The sequence below is a fragment of the Borostomias antarcticus genome, assembly GCF_949987555.1.
Source record: "Borostomias antarcticus genome assembly, chromosome: 8".
Classification (NCBI taxonomy): domain Eukaryota; kingdom Metazoa; phylum Chordata; class Actinopteri; order Stomiiformes; family Stomiidae; genus Borostomias; species Borostomias antarcticus.
Genome location: NC_140241.1, coordinates 21,021,196 through 21,032,683, shown reverse-complemented (window position 1 = coordinate 21,032,683; position 11,488 = coordinate 21,021,196).

Below are 11,488 nucleotides of genomic sequence, written 5' to 3'. Positions count from 1 at the left end.
CCTTATTTATTTCTGTTAGACTTCAGTCAGCTCAGCTGTATATGGCGTATACATACATACATATACTACATATATTAAGTCTTCCTTCAAACTAAGAAAGAGCTACAGAGAGAGAGAGACAAAAGACGAAAATTATGCGTTGGTCAAGGAACCAGCAGCTCTGTCTGTCTCTCATCCCTCTCTCCTCCTCCCCCACTTCTAATCCTCCACATCTCTCCATCCCCGCGCCCCCCCCCCCTCCCCCTCCCCCACAAGATCCTCACCTCCTCCTGCTGTTGATTAAGGGCAGAGAGATTGGCTGTCCAGGACCCAATAACCCCTGAGAGTTCAGGGCCTGTGTTCTCCCTCTTCCTCTCTCTCTCTCTCTCTCTCTCTCTCTCTCTCTCTCCTGGCCAGCCAATGTTGTGTGTGTGTGTGTGTGTGTGTGTGTGTGTGTGTGTGAGAGATCCCGTTGGGCGGGAGCCTCCTGGTAATTGAAAAGCTGGGTACGCCGGCACTCGTGCGCTGTGTGACCTCTAATTGAGAGCCCTCCGATTGATTCTGTTGAGCGTGAGAGAGAAAGGGAGGGGGGGAGGGAGGGAGAGAGAAAGAGAGGGAGGGAGGGAGGGGAGAGAGAAAGGGAGAGAGGGAGGGATGGGGGGGGAGAGAAAGAGAAGGAGGGAGGGAGAGAGAAGGAGAGGTAGGGAGGGATGGGGGAGGGAGGGAGGGAGGGAGAGAGAGAGGGAGGGATGGGGGAGGGAGGGAGAGAGGGAGGGAGGGATGGGGGGAGAGAAGGAGGGAGGGATGGGGAGGGAGGGAGAGAGGGAGGGAGGGATGGGGGGAGAGAAGGAGGGAGGGATGGGGGGGGAGGGAGAAGGAGGGAGGGATCGGGGGGGGGAGGGAGAAGGAGGGAGGGATGGGGGAGGGAGGGAGGAGGAGCGTGTGTTTGCAGGGGGGTGGACGGCTCTAGAGGTGTAGGTAGAGTTCAGCAGGGGACTGAGAGCAGGAATGGAATGAGAGTGAATGTCCGACCCGGGGTGGACGGACATGACGGAGGGAGGAGAGGGGTCAGGGAGGAGGAGGAGGAGAGGGGTCAGTCAGGAGAAGGAGGAGAGGGGTCAGTAAGGAGAAGGAGGAGAGGGGTCAGTAAGGAGGAGGAGGAGAGGGGTCAGTAAGGAGGAGGAGGAGAGGGGTCAGGGAGGAGAGGGAGTGATGGAGCAGTGCCTCGCCACCCACAATCTTAGTACATTTTTATATTCACTGGTTTTTGGTCGTAGGGAAACCCAACAATTCATTCTCAAGTGTTTTCCGAGGTTATGATGATTCTGATCTTAGAAGTCTCTTCCCCTGGCGGCATATTTTGTCCAGGAATTTAAATGACTTGGGCTTTGATGGGTGTGATGTATAATCACATGGCCCAGGAATCTGGCCTTCAGTACATGTGATTATCTGAGAGAACAGTGGTGTTAGAGTCAGGGAGGCTGAGAAGATCTCCGATACTAAACACTGAATTATAATGTTGGAAGGGAATGTGATACGCATAATTACGTAATGATTCATATGCATGAGTGCATTGAAATGTATTTCATCGGTGTAGTTTGAAAAGGGAATGCTTTGTGCAGTTCTGATGCAAAGGGTTCTTGTAGCTGTGTTGTATAACGCTGTCATATCAGCGCTAAACCAGTAATAGACCAGTACAGCTGTTCCTCCAGTAATGGCCATCAACACCAGTTTGATCGCTGAAAACCTCACCCCTGTCTGGGCAGAGCCGTGGGTCTGATCACAAAGACATATTATTGGATGTCAGCAGTGAAAGACGATGTGAACAGTTGAGTTAATTAGGATGGAATATAAGAGTACAGCCACTCATCACCAGCATAGAGGAATTATGAAATGATGGGCCCCTGGGCACAGACACGTAAAGGGCCCCTCCACCCATTTCATATATCAAATTTTAGAATTTGCCCAATGAGACAGCATCCAATTTGAAGATGATTTGAGAAAATTCACAATAAAAGCAGCTTTATTCAGCTCGGCTTTGACTCGAGGGACCTCAAATCTGTGGGGGGGGCTTCCTTTTTGGATTTCTCCCCAAAAGAGTTGAAGGGCCCATATTGCATGGAGTACTCAGCCCCTCTAAAGTACTATAAACACTCACACTCACAAACTACAGGTATCATGATGGTTCCTTTCTTGTGACGTCTTTAAAGTGAATGTTTAGGCTATTGCTTCAGTCTTTTATCAGGATTTTTGAGGCTCTGTTATTGAATGAATGACTAAGCCTTTTGACTATGCGACAAGAAATGCAAAGGGCCCCCTGAGCTCTTGGGCCCCTGGGCCTGGGCCCGGTAGGCCTGTTCAGTAATATGTCTTTGATCAACAGGTACAGTACAGTACGTTAAATACTATAATTAATTCTAGCAGAATGCACTTTACCACACCTGGGTACAGAAATGAGTTGAAATAGGTCGGCCACAGACCAAAAAAGTTGCTGGTTTGAGACCGGGTCAAGGTGACTTGACAAGCGATTTCCCTTCAATCGCCGTCGTGCCCTTGAGCAGGGCACTTGCTCGTAATCGTACATGGCTTTGAATAAAACCGTCTGCTAAATGACTAAAACATAACAGATGCAGCAGTGCCCTGAAGACCCGGACACAGGAGTTCAAAGGTCGTGACCTCTGTTTACATCCTCCAAGGAAGACGGGCTGGAGATTGAATGTGAATGAATCAAAGCTGTTTATTTGATATCAGTAGCAGAATATACAGCACCATCATTTGATGATAGTGAGAATAGAAATAAAAAACAGAGGTACCCGGTAAAATGGAAGCGTGATGCAGACAAAACACTAACGCGCAATATAAAGCTTTTTATGTTGAAACAGCAAATATAAACAGCACACATACACACAACTGAATCGTCTTGAGATAGGACTGGGATGTTTTGCAAAGGTTTTAAAGTGCCCAATACATCAACAACTTGAACAATATTAAAAGCTCCAATGTATGCAGTCGTTGAAACACGTAACACTGATACAGATAGTTGTTATTTTCATTACCGTAACATTTTTTTTTATTTTTTATTTTTTTTTATACACAGCTAATAATATTGCACAAATGAGAGTCGCAAATACTATTTTTGAAGCCCTGCTTGATCGTAGGGTTAATAGACAGTGCTTTAGAAATAATCCAGACCCAATATGCATTGTTTGTTCAAATTGAAAGGAAACTACTAAAAGACATGCAAACAGATAAATGCAATCGTAACAAGCTATTATCTCAGTTGTGTAGATATTTCACAGGAATCCTGTGTTTGGAACTTTAATGTAGGGTCAGCTTTGTCACACATTGAACAACTCAGATGAGCAAGAATATTCATTAGGGCTTTCTCTAACACTGAATACACTCTCGGTTGTGATGTAAGTAGAAGTAAAGACAGCTGGACCTTGGAGAGGTCAGAGGTTAGCTCAGCCGTAGTGAGAGTAATGGTCTTTGGTATGACTGTACCAGTGGGTCAGTAAACTATAGACGATATTACCCAATGAATGTTATGCTGTTATGATATTACTTTGTTTTTCACACATGCTTTTCTTCATCCCTAGCTTCTTTCAATTACTGAGAGCATGACTTTCACACTTTAACAATGACCCGGATTCACTAGTGGTACTGGCCCCTAGCATGGGAGCAGCAGGATTCAGTGACCGGGTTAGTACAGTGATTTGGCTGTTCTGCAGTACTTGTCTCTGGCCCACCACATTCTTGCTATGTCTTTTTGTTCAAAAACGCTCAAATTCAAACACAATTATTCAAGTTCAAACAAAACAAGAGAAATGATTGGCTTCTCGGTCTTATCTCTCTGTCCTGGCTTCAAACATAGCAGGCAGATATTAACAGAAGTAGAAATAACATAACAGTATTTTTCATCTCAAATGCATTTTTTGGGGGGGTGTTCAAGTCACGAAGACAAATCATACGGATAGGACCACTGTGATTTCTTTATTTTTCTTTACACACAGCGTGGAACAGCATGAACTTGTGTAGCTCCACCATCTAGTTAATTTCATCGCTTATACTAAATGATTCCATACCACAATGTATAACCAGTTCCCCTTTGGGCTCCAACCAATGAAAATAAAATCTTTTTTTGTGTCTAAAACATGATCAAAACACACCAACAAAAATGAGTCAGAAAATTGAAAGAAAAAGGATTACTGTTTGATTCTTGGGAATGTATTCTGGCTATTTGGACATTCGTCTTGATCTTTGGAATGGAGCTTTTTGCTTACAATATCAGGCCACTACCATAAAACCCTCTAGTAAGAACTGTATTATCATCTTGTCTTTGGCCTGTCTACACAATCATTAGTGAGCACAGTATGTTCCGTCTAGAGAAAGCTGGATCGCAAGGGTTCTTGCAATGGAAAATGTACTGTGTTCTTTTCTACTGTATCAGAGATTTTGAAAATGCTGGAGGATTTCTGTCTGGTATGTTCACCTGGACACCTGACCTTTAACCAGGGTTAATGATTCATGATCCACACTACTGTCACAGTCAGGACTCTGGCCTGTGTGTTCGAATGATTTGTTTCTATCCATACTTTGTGTGCTAAAGTGTGAGGAGGAACACATCTTGCTCCTGACAAGGGAATATTTTTGATCCAGTTACAACTTGAGTGTTGCATGACTTCACTCTAATCATGGTAGTATTTGTCAGAGTCAGACAGCAGCTGCTGTCACATGACAGGTTTTATTACCCAATCAGTCGAGTGAAGCTCAAAGAGGCATAGATTGTCAGGCACAGTACATTCTGTGACATCATGAATTTGAGGCTTTTCTTGACTCACTTGAAAGGACATATCGGTGTATCACACGTCTGAACGGTTTGATCGACCTCGGTTTGTTCACAGCCAGACCACTAGAACACAGTCGCCTCTAAGCCGCTTTGAACATGTTCTGATGGGTGTTTTGTTCAGAGAGTGAAGGTACTATACAGTGTCACACTTAGAAAGGATGGAAATCAGTAAGCCTTTGTTTGCCACCTCCTACAGGGATTGTGAACCCTGATTAAGAATGTAGTATTATTATTATTATTATTATTAGCCAGTGTCTCCCATTTGTGGAGGGAGGGACAATTGGGGGGGGGGCAAAATATATACACAACTGAGCCACCCTGGCAAAAGCAATATCAGGCTGACATGCAGAAACTAAGTCCATAGAGCGGTACAGACCCTGAAACGAAAGGTCATAACCACAATGCATTACCCAGCTAGCTAACTGTAAATATACTCATGCATAAAATCTGGTCTCTAGCACTGTTTGGCAGTTGCTAATTCTGATGCTACACTTTAACACAGGATCGGCAGGTCAAAAGATGGGGCGAAAAGTAACAAACATGGTTGGAAATCTAAAAGAAGATCAGGTTGTTGTTTTTTTTCTCCACTGTAACATGTAAACCTTGGGCTCAATTTGCCACTATTCCCAATCCCAAAACCTAGCGAGGAACAGGAGCCCTCCAACAAAACCAGACAAATAAAAACCTCAAACCACAAGAGATGAGCAAACGGTTACATTGACAAGAGAGCATAAGACAAGCATTTGTTTTTGGTTAGCGCACCTCTTTAACTATTACAAAAAATCACAACTTAAAATGTATAAAGCTTTTTTTTTGTTTGTCTCGTAAAGTCACAGTTACCAAAAAAGAAGAGCAAGTGAATAATTTATTACATACGCTATAATAACATTACCCTAAACACTATTATCTATGAGGTATATCTGAGAAAATTTTGGTAAGGAATGCACGGTCTGCGTTGACATGCCACAATTTGTTCATATTTTGTTTTTGTTTTGTTTTGTTTTTTTTCATTTAAAGCTTTGCAACCATTTTGAGAAAGAAGGAGAAGAAGAAAAAAGGAAAGAATGAAAAGTCTTTGGTTTCTCTGTTCTTTGCGTGATTGCTTTGCAAAGCACCACAGAGCCAGATCCCCACACGCCCGCGAGACACGCCGTCCGGACGCGCGCTGAGGTATTCACAGGAATAATAAAAAGTACAGAGAGGTCTAGACTTCGCTTTGGTTCAAGCAAGGCACTCGTACCCATGGTTATCTCATACGTTGCAACAAAAGCGCTCTCTACGTCTTTGTTTAAGCAGCCCTTTTGGAAAAGCAATACACAACCGCCAAGGAATGGAGAGATTCTCCTGTGTTTCCAGAACAATCCACGAGGCACGCACGTCAACCGTCGCCACATTCACGTCCGATGGGCTGCCTGCATATATTGATTTGTTCAAATATATGCTACATTGTTTAAGCTCCATACGTGAATGTGGCGACGTTTCATGCCCTAAGTATTTTATTCTAGGTGACAGTAAATGTCGGTAGTTTCCATATTTTTCATTCATATTTCAGCTCATATTACTTTTCCAAACAAGGGAAAATGATTAGTATAAGTTCCAAGGAGTATTTTTTTAAATGACAGGTTTTTCAGTTTTGTCTCTTTAATGCCACCGCCAGGGTAACATCTTGTGTGTGTTTCAGAGTCAACCCTTCACCAGGGACTTTGGTTTCTCCTGGGGTTTCTTTGGTCTGGTCTGCACAGCTTTGGACTGAACCATCAGGCAGGGGTGTAGGGGATACAGTTCACATGCTGTGCTGTGTGTTCGTAGCCTTTCCCTATAGACCAAGAGGTATACGGTATTTTGGGAGTTGGGGTAAGCCTCTTCAGATGGATGCACTGGAGGTCTCTCATCAAGCAAATACGAGTGTCAGCACCTGACTGATGTTGGTGTAGTAATCTCTTACTGCAGTGCACAGTAGGTCAGATTTTGGGTATCGTAGGCATCGGACCATTTGAGTAGGTCGTATACCTACGATGGTCACTTACCGAGTGTTAAATGGTATTGATTTGGGAAAGGCCGAATTAAAGGTCTATCATGTGTTTCTCTCTTTGAATTAGTTTGATCACAGTCACCAGCTGCCCTGAACGGTTTAGTGCAAAGCGGTGTCATATTTGGGGTTTGGGGTTTTGTGTCACAACTTGATGTGTCTGCACACACTTCTACTGTGATCTGGTGAAGGGCTTTCTGAAACACGAGGCGTTTAGCATCTGTCCCAACAAAGACCCCCCCCCCCCCCCCCCCACCCTCCACTTGTGTCTAGGAGAAGAGGACGTGCCGTTGTGAGAGAGAAAGACAGAAAGAGAGAGAGGAGAAGGAGTGGCGATATCAAACTGACAGCATGGGCCAAGCGCAGACCGCACTAGAGAAAAAAATCTTTGGTATCTTTGGTTTCATCAACACGATTAAAATTACAAATGGAAAAGTCAGTGAGGTAGCCTCTTTGGTTCTCACTATAGAAATAGACAGATTTTTTTACACACACACAAGTCAGTCTTGGAAGCAGCTAGTTTTAAGGGAATCCTCTGTTTTCCTTCTATATGTGAAACAATGACCAGCCTCTCAGCGCTCCAGTAATCTTTGGTGAGTCTACAACGATCTCTATCAACATGTGGCTCTCTCCAATCACGTGTCACAAACATCAGTCTGAAATTCATTGCTTGTCCATTGTGGTAAGCAGAATGCAAAGGTCTCGTGAAAACAATAAATTAATAAATCAGAAAAAAAACAGATGCAGTGCTCATTCTTTTTTTTTTCATATACAGATTGTTTTCATTGGAAGAATATATAGGAGAAGAAAGATCTAGATTAGTTAGATAGAGTGGCAACATTCAAATTACTACTAATCTGACATTACTACATTTTGAAAACATTGCTCTGTCATTAAATCTAAACAATTAAAACACAACATTGGTTGCTTTTTAAAGTAAAGCTAACTAATATTAAATGACTGAGGGGACATAAGCACTGCATCTTTGATGCACTAACATTCTTAAATACCCATAAATATTCATCAAAACAATTATATCTAATTAAATAACATTAAATAATTAAGTAAAAAACTATGTTGTATGTGTTCTAACACACCTCATAAATAAATACATTTGACAGTGTCAAAAGAAGTTAGGAAAGCAATGTAAACTTTGGCAAGCTAATCAGGATAAAGGGTTCAGAGGGAGATTTGGCAATTAAAATTAATTCTCAATTAAAACATATAAATTACATAAATAAAAATCATATATTGCAAAAACTTAGGAAGGACAACTTAATTGTACATAGGCATTAGCAAATGTAAGTACTAAGACAAGCAATGAAAACCTCTTTGGATTTGATTTCATACCCATGGTTGGCGCACCTCAAGAGCAGACTGCAGTGAGAATGGAAGTGGCCCCGCCTCCAGCCCTCCTAACCCCGGGGGAGGGGGGGGGGAGGGCAGGCCTGGCGGAGGATCTTTGGACTAGAAGCTTTACTCAGAGAGAAAACTAAAGGATAAAGCTATTCGACCGATATTTGAGCAGTTTCTCTCAACAGATGAACTACTTGTATCTGTTAAATCTTTTTGGTTTTCTTATTGTGTAGGTGTGGAGTAGTGGTTTCCCCCCCCAACAGGACTGAAGCCTCGCTGGGTGTGAACGAACCACCCAACCTCTTCACTCCTTCTGTGAACTCCCTCTCAAACATGGCAGCCGTGATGACTCAATGAGGTGTACGGTGAGCAGAGAGAATGTGACGAGATGGGGGGAGAGAGAGAAAGAGGGGGATGGAGGAAGAGAATAGAGAGCGAGAGAGAGAGGGGGGGGGGGGGGGGTGAAAAGTATAAGAAGGAAAAGAAGAGGAATGTAACAGATGGACAGGTTTCTTACAGGGTGTACTACGATGAGGGATGAGGTAAATAGAAGCATGGCATGTGCTGTATAAGCAATTTATCTTTGGTATGTACTGTACTTTTACACACATAGTACAAGGAACACCGGTGACCTCTGACCCATGGCCCTTAGCGGAGAGTATGGAGAACTGTCCAGACAGATGGACAAGGGCAGAGCTTCACCAGTCACGCTGCCATGCTTGAGACGGAGCTCACCCCTAGTGGTTACATGTGGGCACTGCACTATACACGCACGCACCGAGCAGTCGTTTAACATGCTCAGCATAGACACATGTACAGTGGGCTTGGACCAGGAAAGAAACTTTGGGGGGGGGAAAACTTCTGTTGGAATAATTATGAATCTTTGGTTTTGTAGCTGATGAGGTTTTCGTTGTTCTTTTCCATTTTTCTTGAAAAACTGCATAGGCACACGTTAAAGACACTCTTCAACTTTGAGAGACACATTATTCTGCCTTAGGAGGCGGCGGCCATTGCGGCTCCGCTACCACACGTGTTTGAACCCTTTTCAGTCCCAACCTGCTTCCCCTTAAAATGTCCTGACGTGTCAGACAGAACAAAGCTACTTCTCCGTTCCTCCTGATCACTCCTCCGTCTTCCTCCTCCTCTTCATCCTCCTCTTCATCGCTCCGTTCTTTTATAATTATCTTCCTCTTTAGAACAGTTTTGTTGTAGAACAGTTAGGTGCAGAAAAAGTTTCTTTGGTTTCGATTTGTCAATAAATAGAAAAAGTCTCAAGTGTCCATTTATCGTTCTTAAAGCCTTTGGCTTGCTTCATGAAAACCTGTGTTTCTAGGAGAAGGAGCTGCTTACTGGCATATTCGCTTTGGTTTGGTTGTTTTGATCAATGACTGATAGCAGGATGCAATGATTGAATTCTGCAGATCTATGACGTGGACAAGGAAAGGGGGCGGGGCTTTTGGAGGGGGAGGGGACGGGGGAGGGGTGCGTTGTTTATTTACATATGAGCAGTAACGCATGATTGTTATTGTGTTAAATGGAGTCAACAACACAGTCATGTTTACACGGCGGTGTACCAATATAAGCAGGTGCCCAGCAGCGATCGGATGGAATGGAAGCCCCTCCCATTCTCCTACCGTGGACGGGGGCCCCCGCGAGGCCTCTCGCTGCTGGGCACCCTGCTCTCCCATCGGCCTCCGAACCTCTGGAAGAGATGGAACTGACAGGCATCGTCTATGAGATTGTCCTCGTTTTCTATTACAAAGGCCCTGATGAGCCGTGCCAGTTCACCCCCCAGCAGGTTCAATACAGTGGGTGGCTCGGGGCTCCTACCTCCATAGGACAGCCAAGTGGAATCTAGAATGTTTCGCTGACAGTTCTAAGTTCTAACATGTAGATAATGGCATGTGGATAAAGCTAGGGTATATATACCTTTGGTTTGGTCAGAAACTCGCAATTGTACACAGTTACTCAATTGGGTAATGGCTCTGATGGTGTGTAGCTTCATGTAAGGTGTGTGTGTGCGTGCATGCATGTGTGTGAGAGAGAGAATGGTATGTGTGTGTGTGTGTGTGTGATACAGAGCAATAGAGCGCATGTTATGTGTCAAGAGTGTGTGCTCGCTAACTGAATGATTATACTACTGTGTGCAGGAGTGGGTGTGTTAGTGGGTGTTCTTCAACCGCTGCTTAGAAATGGCATCCTGAGTTTTCTAATGTGTGAAGAACGCCCCGCCACTCTGCAGCCCCAGTTCTATTGCAAAGAAAATGTGCTTCAACATTGTGCTCACATACGTTGCAGACCACTAAATTTGAGAAAGACCTATGGGTAGCAGTCGCTTTGCACTGTAAAGAATCAATGTGGGTATGTTTTTGAGTAAGTCTGTTGAGAATGTGTGTGTGTGTGTGTGTGTGTGTGTGTGTGTGTGTGTGCAGGGTGTGTATGTCTAGAATTACATGTGTTTGTGCTTGCATATTTGCCATTTCCTGGCTCTGGATACACTGTTTGCTAAACTAAACTTCACTTTCCCCTCTTTAAATACCTTTGAGCTGTTGCTGTTGTCTTGACGTGGCTACACTACACTCCTAAGCATCTGATCAGATTTACCGATGGGAATGACCAGACGAATTTCACAATCGTTGCAATGTAGTGTTAGCATGTTGCTATAAAGGCATTCAGCTAATTGAATTGAGTGGTCTTTGATATCACACAATTGGAATAGCGACATTAGGTTGTTTAATTTGGTTGTAATCCTTACCAGCGACTCCTGGACTAGAGTAACTATATTTGGTAGTATATTTGTAATCTAAGTTAAAAGAGATTGATTAGACACTTTATGGTCTTCCTAATCGATTTGGTTAAATATTGCATAATATAGGAAGTGTAGCTAGGTATCCTAAGTCTTTGGGATAATCTGTGAGTGTTGGGTTAAGGAACTAGAGTAGAGCAGGTTGACTCCTGCTGCCATGGGGATCCAGGGGGCGTGGTCTTCTGTGGTGGTGCTGGGGTCAGTGAGGCAGAGTGCATGATGGGAATACCCTTGAGCTTCATCAACGCATGGTTTCTAATGGACTGGGGTGTCTTTTTTCTTTTTGACTCTACGGTATGTTTGCCAGTAAACAGCCCCCTTTCCTGATCTCAACCTCAAAAAGCAAAATGTAAAAAGTTTTGGTGTCCCAGTGGTGCGTCCCCTCCTGGGTGCACTGACCGTCGCCCCCCGCCCCGCCCCCCTCCCCCACCCCCTCCCCCCCGCCCCCCCACCCCCACACACACAGCCC